The following is a 13,051-nucleotide window of genomic DNA, read 5'->3' as shown; positions in this document are numbered from 1 at the left end:
CGCACAAAGAAAATTGGTGCTTAGAGAGGTTGAGTGACTTTCCCAATGTTACCCAGTGACTCAATGGTACATCCTGGGATTGAATCTAGTCTTCTTTTTAATAAACCAATATTCCTGTGTTGTGATGACTCCTGACCGCTGTTAATCTAATGTAGGCCAAGTTAGAAGTTCGGGAAAATGAAAAATGCTCCAAATGATGAGCTAGAACTGCAGAGTAATTATAGTTTCCTGACCTTGCTGTGCAATTGTGGAGTTTGCCGCTCATTTTCTTTAAAATATGCTAGTCTCCAATGCAGGGGTTCCCAACCCCCGAGCCACAGACTGATACCGGTCCATGGCCTGTTAGGAACTGGGCCGCACAGCAGGAGGTGAGTAGTGGGTGAGTGAGCAAAGCTTCATTTGTATTTGCAGCTGCTCCCCAGCACTAGCATCACCACCTCAGCTCCACCTCAGGTCATCAGGCTTTAGATTCTCATAAGGAGCACGCAACCTAGATCCCTCGCATGCACAGTTCACAATAGGGTTGGTGCTCCTATGAGAATCTAATGCCTGATGATCTGAGGTGGAGCTGAGGCAGTGATGCTAGTGCTGGGGAGCAGCTGCAAATATAGATTAACATTAGCAGAGAGGTTTGACTGCATGGAGACCATAATTAATCAATTGCTTGATTTATTTATTGATTGATTTATTTGACTCACAGCAAAAACCTATCTGTCAGTGAGTAACAAGTGACAATTAAGCTGCACCTGGTGGCAGGCTTTATAGTGGCAAGTGAGTCGATGTACTTCAATTGTACAGTTGCATCTGGTGGCAGGTTTTTAGTCAGAATCTGACACTTATTTTAGTCTGCGCATGGCTCGCCCATTATTTTATTTATTCCTTCCCTCTGCACCTCTTTCCTGCACTGTACACTTGTCTCAGTCACAGTTTTGGTAAGGTCACAAGCTAATCCTAGCCAAAATGAGTAAAAAACAAATGTCACTGGAGAGCTTCTTGAAAAGGGGGGAAGACCCAATGATGAGATAGCAGAAGACTCTAAGACTGCCAATGAAAAGAAAACAGCATTTAAATGAAAATACCAAGAGTCCTACTTAAATTACGAGTTCATTGCAATAGGTGATTCACATTCTCAAGCCTGCTTTGTATACTGTGGTGACTAGTTATCCAACGAAGCAATGAAACCTTCAAAACTGCTTTGCCACATGGAGACCAAGAACTCTGCCTTAAAAGACAAGCCTTTGGAGTTTTTCAAAAGAAAAAAATGTGAACATGAGAACAGAAGCAATTAATGAAGGCCACTACTTCATCAAGTGTGTCTGCACTGAGAGCATCATTCTTAGTTGCTAAAGCTAAGAAGCCCTTTACTATTGGTGAAGAGATGATCCTGCTTGCTGCTAAGAACATTTGTCATGAACTTTTAGGAGAAGCTGCAGTTCAAAAGGTGGCACGTGTTCCTCTTTCAGCTACCAACATAACTAGATGGATTAATGAAAGAGCAGAGGATATCGAGACACAATTGTTAGAGAGGATTAATGAGTCACCATGGTACACAATCCAGAAGATTGAGTCTACTGATGTTGACAATAAGGCAACTATGCTTGTTTTCGTGGGATATATTTTTCAGGAGGATGTGCATGAGGATATGTTACGTGCACTTTTGTTGCCAACCAACATCACAACTGCAGAACTATTCAAGTCTTTGAATGATTACATATCAGGAAGGCTGAATTGGTCATTTTGTGTCGGTATATGCACAGATGGAGAGGCCACCATAGCTGGACGGCTTTCTGGTTTCACTCCTTGGGTCAAAGAGGTCACTACTGAATGTGAGTCTACATATTGTGTCATCCATAGAGATGCTGGCTAGCCAAAAAATGTCACCTGAACTTAACAATGTTTTAAAAGATGTGATTAAAATTACCAACCACATTAAAGTACATGTCCTTAACTCACTTCTGTTCACGTAGCTCTGTGAGGAGATGGACGCAGAGCACACACATCTTCTCTTATACACAGAAGTGAGATGGCTTTTTAAAGGTAGATCACTGGCTAGAGTTTTTGAGTTATGAAAGCTGCTCCAGAGGTTTCTTTTAGAAAAATAATCACCACTGGCAGCACATTTCAGTGACACAGAATGGGTTGCAAAACTTGCTTACTTGTGTGACATATTCAACCTGCTTAACCAACTTCATCTATTACTTCAGGGGAGAACGACAACTGTGTTCAAGTCAGCAGATAAAGTGACTACATTCAAAGCCAAACTGGGAATATGGGGGCAACAAATGAACATTGGGATTTTTGACGTGTTTCAAACATTAGCAGAAATTTTGAGAGACTGAGCCAGGGCCTTTTCTCCCAGCTGGTTTATGATCACCTATCTCAGTTTTAAAAAGAGTTTGAGCATTACTTCCCAGCCACAAAGTACCCTTAAACTGTGACGGGATGGACCAGCGACCCATTTGTGAATAAGCCAAGAGAATTTACTTTGTCCATGCTAGAAGGGGATCAGTTGCTTGAGATTACAAATGACAGTGGCCTTAAAAGCATGTTTGAGTCTACGGCCATGCCACTCTGAACACGTCCAATCCCGTCTGATCTCAGAAGCTAAGCCGGTTCAGGCCTGGTTAGTACTTGGATGGGAGACCACCCAGGAAGACCAGGTGTTATAGACATTAAAAAAAAAAGTATGTTTGAGTCAACTTCAGATCTCCATATGTTCTGTAATAAAGTCACGGCTAAATATCCTGAGATTGCCACAAAAGCCCTGAAAAGCCTGCTTCCATTTCCAACATCCTATCTTTGTGAAGCAGGGTTTTCTGCAGTGGCAGCAACGAAAACAAGATTATGGAGTAGACTGAACATAAGCAACACGCTTTGGGTGTCACTGTCTCCCATCACCCCCAGATAAAACCATCTTGTTGCAGGAAAACAAGCTCAGGGCTCCCACTGATTCTGTATTATCGTGAATTGTATAATTATTTTATTACATATTACAATGTAATAATAATAGAAATAAAGTACATAATAAATGTAATGAGCTTGAATCATCCCCAAACCATCCCCCCTCCTGGTCCATGGAAAAATTGTCTTCCATGAAACCGGTCCTTGGTGCCAAAAAAGTTGGGGTCCCCTGCTCTAATAGGTAGTTTTATGGTAGACTTATATTTAAAAATGTTTGTGTTGATCCTTTGGAAAGGATTGGAAGTTCCCAAGGACATTGCAGATACTCTGTATAGACTTTGGCCATAATTAAAAATTTTAGGCTTCATTATGCATTCAGATCCATATGAAACAAGGACATTTTAACTTCACTACTCCACTCTTCTGATAGCTGAGAATTTGGACATTTATTTTATTATCCCAGCACACATTTTTGTGAATATATATCTAATTGGTAAGCATTATCGCATTTAATTCTTTCTGGAAGTTTTTTAAAAAGGTTTTTGCTTTTCAAAAAAAGTTTTGTTCATACTTCCTGAAGATTTACCAATTTTTGCTGATCATTTGTTGCCTAAATGTTTTTTCCCCCTACTTTTTAGCTAACCGGATAGATTCTCTTCTCCCTGTTTCCCTGACCATTTTTTGTATGACTTTCTGTACTTCTTTGAAGCTTAATAAATTTTTTTATTATGGTAAAATATACATAACATAAAATTTACCATTTTAATTATTTTTAGTGTACAGTTCAGTGGCATTAAGTACACTCACAATTACTGCAATGTTGTGCAACCATCACCACTAGTCAATTCCAAAACTTTTTTATAACCCCAAATGGAAACTCTGTACCCATTAAACAACTCCTCATCTCCTTTACCCCTCAGTCCTTGGTGACCTCTATTCTGCTTTCTGTCTCTGTGATTTTTGACTATTTTAGTTCTCTCATATAAATGGAATCATGCAATATTTGTCCTTTCGTGTCTGGTTTATTTCACTTAGTACATGTTTTTAAGGTTAATCTATGTTTTAATATGTTTCAGAATTTTATTCCTTTTTAAGGTAGAATAGTAATTATATGTATATACCACACTTTGTTAATCCATTTATGTGTTGATTGACATTTGGCTTGTTTCTAACCCTTTGTTATTGTGAATAACGCTGCTAGAAACATTGACTACAAGTATTTGTTTGAGTCTCTGCTTTTGATTCTTTTGGATATATACCTAGAAGTGAAACTGCTGGGTCATGTGATATTTCTATTTTAACATTTTGCAGAATCGCCAAACCATTTAACATTCCCAACAACAATGCACAAGGGTTCCAGTTTCTCCACATCCTCACCTATACTTGTTATTTTCCATCTTTTGGATAATAACCATGCTAATGGGTGTGAAGTAATATCTCATTGTAATTTTAATTGACATTATCTAATGGCTAGAGATGGTGAGCATCTTTTTATGTACTTGTTAACCATTTATATATCTTCTTTGGAGAAATGTCTATTCAAGTCTTTTGTCCATTTTTTTTGATCGGGTTGTTTCTCTTTTTGTTGTTGAATTGTGGAGGTTCTTCTTAATTTTTATTTTTCAGTTAGAGTTGACATTCAATATTATGTTGTGGAAGTTATTTATGCATTCTCAATATTAATCCCTTATCTACTATAATAATTTGCAAATATGTTCTCTCATTCTGTGTATTGTTTTTCACTCTCTTGATAGTGTCCTTTGATGCACAAAAGTTAATTTTAATTTTGGTGAAGTCTAATTTATTTTTTATTTTGTTGCTTGTGTGAGGCTTGCTGCATTTTAAGTGTCAAGTAGGCTGGTGACTGTTAGAACTGTGAAGTGTCCCACGTGCAGTGATAGCGATGCTTCTGCCTCCACAGCTGCAATCACCAGCACAGAGACCTTGGGTTCTGCTTCACCCTGAATATGCTGCTTAATACATGGCAGGACAGGTCATTCTCAGATCAATAACCTAGTTACACCACTGTGCAGACCAGGGGTCACAATACTGACAAGGGCCAACCAGAAAATATCAGTGTGCCTGAGTGTAAGATGGGGCAGGGGAGGCAACTGCAGCATTGAGACTAATACTTGAATCTAAATCCTGGCTCCACTATTTACTAGCTAGGAGAGCCCAGGCAAATTATTCAATTCTCTGTGCCTCCCCATAGGTAATATGGGGATAAGATTGCTAAAAGCATTCATGAATTAATACACTTAAAGTGCTTGGAATAGCGCTTGGCATATTATAAGCACTCAACAAATGTTCTTATGAGGATTTAATGGATTCAAATATGCCAAGTGCTTAGAACAGTACCTGCTGCAGCCAGTATTATTCCCAGCTCATGACATTCAAATGCAAAGGTATAAAAAAGTTTTAAAGAAAAAAAGTGAAGATCAAACAACATATTTCTATAGGCCCAATCTAGCCCGAGGACAGTTGGTTTGCAGTGCCTGAAGTGAGACCAGAGAACTTTGTCAGACCTCCAGGTCGGAATTTGCTTCGAAGAGTGCTTCCATCTGGCTTTATTGGAATCTTAGATACTAATCCCACCTCCCCCGCAACCTTGCATCCTTACCTAAATACAGCTTCTGACTCTAATTTAAACTGCTTCTAACATCTTTAAAGTGAGGACTTTCTACACCTCTTCCCTTCACCTTGGCTTGATACCCCAGACTCTATGCTGACTTTCTCCTCCAGATTCCTGGGTCCAGCAGATTTGGCTCTGTCCACTTTATCTATTAACTCTATCTCTGGACCTACATCCCAGGCCTGGTCTGACCACAGGTTGGTCCTAATAAATAGACATACATTTCTATAGACCCAGCTGATTCAAATGCTGCTATCACTCTCCCAGATGCCTATTTCTAATCCTATGTGTTTTGAACATAAGCATAGCTGCATCTTAACCGGCCCAGGAAAAAATGAAAACTCAGAATGAAAACTCTAGAAAAATCAAGATTTGGAGAAGCTACTCCACTGCTTCTATTCATTAATTTGACAAAATTTTTTATTTCTTTACCTATGCTGTGTCCTGAAGGAATTATCATTATCGCTTTTTTAAATTTAACCACTTAATTAAACAATACGATGTCATATTTGATCAAATAGACTAACGGTTCTTTTAGTACGTTTCTCTTATTCTTTCATTCATTCATTCATTCATTCATGTATTTCTATAGGGACTGAGACTGCAGAGATGAAGAGATATGATTCCTACTTTCCAATCGTGAAGAATCTAGTGTTCTGTAGATATCTTCTCAATCTGGATTCAATGGAACATTTGGGGATTGATAAACTAATAGCTAATATTTATTGAACACTATCAGTTGCAAATGAGTGAAACACAACTCAAACTGGATTTAGGGGTTAAAACACTATCATTGAGATGATTGGGACCCTAGACAGGTCTGTCTGTATTTCTCAACTGTATTTGTTTCCCTTAGGTTTATTCTTAGGCTCTTGTTCTCAACGTAGTGGCAAGATGGACCCCGGCAGCTATTGGCATACAAGGTCCTTAAAGCCTATGAAACCAGAGTCTCCCAGTTTCCCAGTTGTTAGGCCAGTGGGATATTGATTGGTCCTGTTGGATATGTGTCCACCTCTTAGACCAACCCCTGTATTGAGTGTGATACTTTGTCAGATCTAAGTCACATGCCCATTCCCATGACCCACATAAAGAAAGGATTTATGTATACAAATTTACAGGTGTCTGCCTCAGGCACTTTCCATTAACGACTGGAAAGACACATTTAAAATATTGAGATGGAGTGTTTTTTTCAAGACTGCTTGTTAATTTTAAACTAGGTTAGACTACCTCAAACTAGTCTTCAATTCTATTGGTGTTGTTTTATATAGAATTAGTAGTAATCATTAGGCATCGTTTTAGGTGCTAATATGGTGACATTAAAGCAAAATCCATCATGAGCTCTCATAGCCGAGCCTCTGCAGTGAGGTTGACCTCTGGATTGGCTTTCTAATACCACTGGACTCATTTACTCGTTGGAATACTACTGCCTCCTCCTCCACCCATGTGTGGGGCATAACCTGACAGGAGAATAATAGGTAATTTAATATGATCTGTGTTTTTACTATCCATTGTGATACAAAATATGTAATGTTTATTTTGTCACAAAGTAAATATGACTATGATTTGTTTCACATTTTATGTAGTTTTTTCATGTTATATTTCACATTAAATCATGTTCAGGACAGTGAGAAAAATAAAAATTGCTTTAGAATTTTTATTCTGACTATAAAATTGATAAATGCTCATTGTAAACAATCCAAGAAATACAGAGAAGTATAAAGAAGAAAGAGAAATTGCTCCAAATTCTGTCACCACTGTTAACATTTTGATGACTATCCTGAATATCTTTCTGGATATTTCTTTATGCATATATATTATTATCTGTCTGAAAAAGGCAAGAATAAATGCTGCATTTTCTCAAGTACCTTTTGGAGTCCTTTGAAATGTTCATGTAAGCTTTGTGCATTTTTCATATTAACCTACTGAAACAATGAAAAGAGTATTTGGCTATGTATTTATATATATTTTTCCCTATAGAAGCTGCTGTTGGAATTCAGTCTGGTGTCTGAATACCTTAATTTTTGCTTTTCTTCTATGTTAAGTCCTTCTTATTTTCCTTAGGCTTTTATTATTCTTTTTCTAACTTTTCTAAATTCTTAGTAATACCTTATGGTGACCTAAATTGAGTCTTGTTTTCTGAACCTCCTTTTATCACCAGAAGAAACTGAAGAGTTCATACTAAATAAATATCTTTCTGTTTTGTTAACTCTTAACTTGGAGTAAAGAGACAATGGGAGAGGCTGGTGACCTTTTCGCACAGCCAGCTGTAACAGATGGTATTGCCATTTACTTTTGTTTTGGAAGCTCGAGGCAAATAACTATAGCATCTGGGATGAGCTCAGTTAAATTTAAGAATGGAAGAAAACATTTTGGGCTTTTCTTCTCGATGAAGACATAACAGTCCACACTAAATGTCCCCACTGAAAGAAATGTTACCCTCCGCATGAACTTCAATGTGGCTCACTGGCAGGCCTTGATCATTTAGTATGGACTGTAGACTAAGGGGCCCGATGTTCTTAACAAAATTTGGTGATGTCTCTGACCTATTTAAACAGGAAGTTTCTGGAAATCATATTTCTTCTGTTGATTTACTTCATGTGGCTAGTCTATTCAGCCTTAGGTCCTAAAGTCTCCAGCACAAAACTTGCTTTTCTAGGGGGACCAAAAACTTAGCCTGGAGTCAGATAGAATCCATGCTCAGCCACCTATGAGCTGTAACCTTGGTCAAGTCTCCTATCGCTTTGAGTTTTAGTCTCCTTTGTAAGAATATAAGAATAATGTAAGAATTAAGTTGGCTAATGCATGGAATACAGGGGTGATTTTAAAAATATTTAATTAACCAATCAGAAGAGGCACAGGTCATAACACTGGAGAAGAGTCCTAGAGGCCTCTTTTTGTGCTTTTAGTTTCTGGGGGCGGCAGACACAAAGGGATCCTTGAATGATCAGGGCAGTGGGAGCTTCCTGAGGGTGCTCAGTGTAATAGCTCTTTGGTAATGGATAGGAGAGCATTTCAATATTTTAATAGTTAGCATTTCAGCCTGGAGGAAAGCACTTAGCATAGCATCTGGCATATAGGAAACATTCAATAAGTGTAAGTTATTGTTCCTGCTATTATTTTAAAATTATAAACATTATGATGATGATTACACATTTTCCTGCCCATAAGATTTTGCTCTCCTTGTTGCCCTGCCTGAAGAATGGTTATGAGTATAAATAGCTCTTTTTTGTCAATGGCATTTCAATCTTCTGTTTTTATCCTGATCCTCCTTACCTCCATATTTGCTCTTCCCCTAAAGATCACTTTCTTTATTGACAGGTACCATATCAATTAGTTGACGAATATTCAGTACCTCTGATGTGCTCTATGTACCTCTATGTTAGCACACTGGGTCTGGTCATTATTTTTAGCGCTCTGAAATATCTTTTTGGTGGCATCTCTCAGTTGTCCTCAATGGCTCTCCAAGAACTCTGGATTTCCCTTAAGAATTTTCAACCCTATCTTCTGGTACTCTTCACACTAGGCAGAATGCCTAGTCCCACATTCTAGAGTAATGAGACTACTTGTCACTCTTCCCAAACACATTAGGTAACTTCCTTTCTTTCTACTATTCTATTTTGTCCACATGTCATATCCTCCCCTCTATCTTTACCAAACAAGCATCCTCATGTTTCCTGAAAATGCCATGAAAGTTTCTGATCTTCACTCATACTAATTTTCCAAAAGAATGCTTTTCTCCTCTGCTCCTTTGCTCATGTATCCTCTTCCTCTAATTACTCCAATCTTATGATTATATTCTCTATATAATTTTTCTGGTTCTGGCTGTCTTCATTCTTAATTTGATATCTTACATTACCTTGCATATAGTTTTGTATTTTTAAAAATTTAGGTCCTATGTAATTTCTATAATTGTATCATAGGCTTCTGAAGGATGTTTTGAATCTGTATATTCAAGTGTCCATAATAAGAATTCAGTAACTATTTATGGATAGTAAGGATGATGAGGCCAGTGCTAGTTCTGAACAGAGGAATTACAGGTCCTGTGCAAGAAGGTGGGGTAGATTTTGCAGTGATGTCTAGACTGGAAAGGATTAAGAGGATGTGGAAAGCAAGAGGCCAATTAAAAGTTGAAATTATTTATGCCAGCACAAAGGTAATGGCACCGGGAATAAGGAAGATGGGGCAAATCTGACAGCGTGTGTGTAAAAGAAAAAGAGCAGGATTATAAGACAGATTCAGTCCAAGGGATAAAGAGTATAGTCAGAAATAAGTTCTGAGGTTTTTTGTCTACAGGAAATTGAAAGAATGGTAGATCACTGAGGAAAATTTGGATGCAGAGAGATTTTTGATTTGTGCATGTTGAATTTGAGAGGACTCAGGAACAGGTAAGAACTGAAGAATACAGTTAAAAGTCATAGGCCTGATGTTGGTTAAGGCAGTAAAAGAAATAATTAGTAGAAAACCAATATAAAAAGAAGAGTAGAAGTCCATGGACTGAGTTAAGGATCAATCCAAGGACTAACTGGCCACTGAGGAGAGAGAAGAGGCTGGGAGAAGACATGGGAAGAAGCAGAAAATAGAACAATGTTATGGAAACCAACAGAGGACAAACAGAGAACAGAGTGTGAAGAAGATTGGGTGGTCCGACTCTATTAGTACTTGTGGAGGGTAAAAAATAGACTGAGGAAAGAACAGGACCTAGGATGGGAGCGGAATAAGGCTATTGTGGGGGAGGTTCTTTAGTAGGGCGAAAGCCAACTCATGAGAAAGTGGTGGATAGGAACTAGATGAAATTAACTTAAACTATAGTCTTAGCTAGCTATTGCTGATAAAAAAGAAATGTGTTGTGAGCATGGAGGGATATCACATGGAACCTAGTGTTAGATTTTAGAGTCAGCCTCTATAAGAGTCTAGGGCAGGAACCGGACAGCCATGGCCTGCTTTATTTTTCATTCTCTCCACACAATGACTTTTTAAAGAAATTGAGGTATAATTGACATATAACATTATGTTAGTTTCAGGTGTACAACATAATGTTTTGATATTTGTATATACTTCAAAATGATCACCACAATAAATCAAGTTAACATTTGTTCCTATATTTAGTTATAGTGTTTTTTTTTCTTGTAATAAAGACTTTTAAGATTTATTCCTTTAGCAACTCTCAAATAGGCAATACAGTATGATTAACTACAGTCATGCTGTACATTACATTCCCAGGGCTTATTTATTTTAAAAATGAAAGTTTGTACCTTTTGACCCCCTTTATCCATCTCATCCACCCCCAACCAATCTGTTCTCTGTATCTATGAGCTGGGTTTTATTTGTTTTGTTTAGATTCCACATATAGTAAGATCATATGATATTTGTTTTTCTCTGTCTGACTTATTTCGCTTAGCGTAATGCCCTCAATTTCCATCCATATCATCACAAGTGGCAAGATTTCATTCTTCTTAATGCTTCAGCAGTATTGCATTACATATATCTATAATAACATTATATAAGTTTTAGGTGTACAGTTCTATAATACATCATCTGTATATTGCATTGTGTGCTCGCCCCCAAAGTTTAGTCTCCTTCCATCACTGTACATTTGACCCCCTTTAACCTCTCCATTTTCCCCCCACAACCCTCTTCCCCTCTGGTAATCACCATATTGTTTTCTGTGTCTATGAGTTTGTTCATTTGTTTTATTTGTTCATTTGTTGCTTTCTGTTTTATATCCCACATATGAGTGAAATTATATGGTTCTTGTCCTTTTCTGACTTATTTTACTTAGTGCGATACTCTTAAGATCCATCCATGTGGTCACAAAAGGCAATATTTCATCATTTTTTTTTATGGCTGAGTAGTATTCTAGTGTATATGTAAACCACATCCTCTTTATCTATCCATTCACTGATGGATACTTAGGTTATTTCCATATTGTGACTATTGTAAATGATATTGCAATAAACATTGTGTGTGTGTGTGTGCGCATATATCTTTTCGAATTAATATTTTCATTTTCTTCAGATAAGTACCTGGAAGTGGATTACTGGATCATACAATATAGGTCTTTTTTTTTTTTTTTTTTTTTGAGGAAACTCCATACTGTTTTCCACAGTGGCTGCATCAATTTACATTCCCATCAACAGAACACAAGGTTCCCTTTTCTCTACAACATTTGTTATTTTTTGTCCTTACTATAATAGCCATTCTAACAGGAGGTAGATGATATGTTATTGTGGTTTTAATTTGCATTTTTCTGATTAGTAATTTTGAGCATCTTTTTATATTGGCTAACTGTATGTCTTCTTTGGAAAAATGTCTATTCAGATCTTCCACTCACTTTTAAATCAGATTGCTTTTTCTTGCTATTGAGTTATAAGAGTCCTTTATATATTTTGGAGATTAACCCCTTATCAGATATATGATTTGCAAATATTCTCTCTTTTTTATTAGATTGTCTTTTCATTTTTTCATGATTTCCTTTGCTGTTTTTACCTATGACTTTAAGTGCCTTGGTGTGTGAGTAGCCAAAGCCAGCTTCCCTACAGCTCCTGGATTTGAATGTCCCCAGTTCAAGTCAGGAGCTCAGACTTAATTCCAATGATCCTAATTCTTGAGGAGAGAATCTGATTAGCTCATCTTGGTTCAGGTGTCCACCCGTAGTCTAATAAGCTATGGCCAGGGCCAAAGAGTCTTAAAATAACAATGAGAATGCTAGAGTTCAGCAGATGGTTGTGAGGCAATTCTCAGGAAAAAGGGTGTTTTACTACAACTAAAGAGTCAGATAACAAAAGATAGAGTGCCTGAAGAGTGGCAAAAGGGTAGCAGCATGAAATATAGATGTTTAAGGCAGAAAGAAATACAAATGTTTAGAGGCAAGAGAAGTGGGATCTATAGAGGAAGAGCTTAAAAAAGGAAATAATTGGGATCCCCAGAGAAAGAAAGATTATATAGAACCTATTGAACTAGTAGAGAGCCTAACTTCCAGAAGAGAAGAGAGTTTTACTCTGGTGCTAGGGAGAAAGTGAAAAAAACAAAGTGATATGTTGATGTGAATGAAGAAAAGGGAAAACAAGAGGCTCTTATTAGATATCTGTGATAGACAGGATAACGCCCCCCCCGGCCCCCCCCCCCAATGTCTCTATCTGAGTCTCCAGAAACGGGGATGGTATTACATTGCATGGCAAAAGGGACTTTGCAGATATGATTAAAGATTTTGAGATTGGGAGATTATCTTGGATTATCTGTGTGAGCCCAGTGTAATTACATGGGTCCTTATAACAGGGAGATGAGAGTTTCAGAGTCAGAAGAGGAGGATATGATACCGAAAGCAGAGCTCAGGGATAGGGAAGGGAAGAAGGAAAGAGAATTTGAAGATTTATGCTGGTATCTTTAAAGATGGGGGAATGAGATGTTTGCCAAGGAATGTGGGTAGTCTCCAGAAACTGGTAAAGGCAAGGAAACAGATTCTCCTACAGAAACTCCAGAAAGAACACAGTCTTCCTTACACCTTTATTTTAGAAATCC

The 13,051-nt window shown here is 37.6% G+C and overlaps 1 pseudogene; it reads left to right on the top strand.

Moving 5' to 3' along the window:
* The first annotated feature begins 2,553 nt into the window (after positions 1-2,553).
* On the top strand, positions 2,554-2,672 carry LOC112482760 (annotated as a pseudogene).
* Positions 2,673-13,051: the final 10,379 nt, after the last annotated feature.

The sequence above is a fragment of the Pteropus alecto genome, unplaced genomic scaffold, assembly GCF_000325575.1.
Source record: "Pteropus alecto unplaced genomic scaffold, ASM32557v1 scaffold155, whole genome shotgun sequence".
NCBI lineage: Eukaryota > Metazoa > Chordata > Mammalia > Chiroptera > Pteropodidae > Pteropus > Pteropus alecto.
The sequence above is the reverse complement of the archived record's forward strand: the minus strand, read 5'-3'. Positions and strand labels throughout refer to the sequence as shown.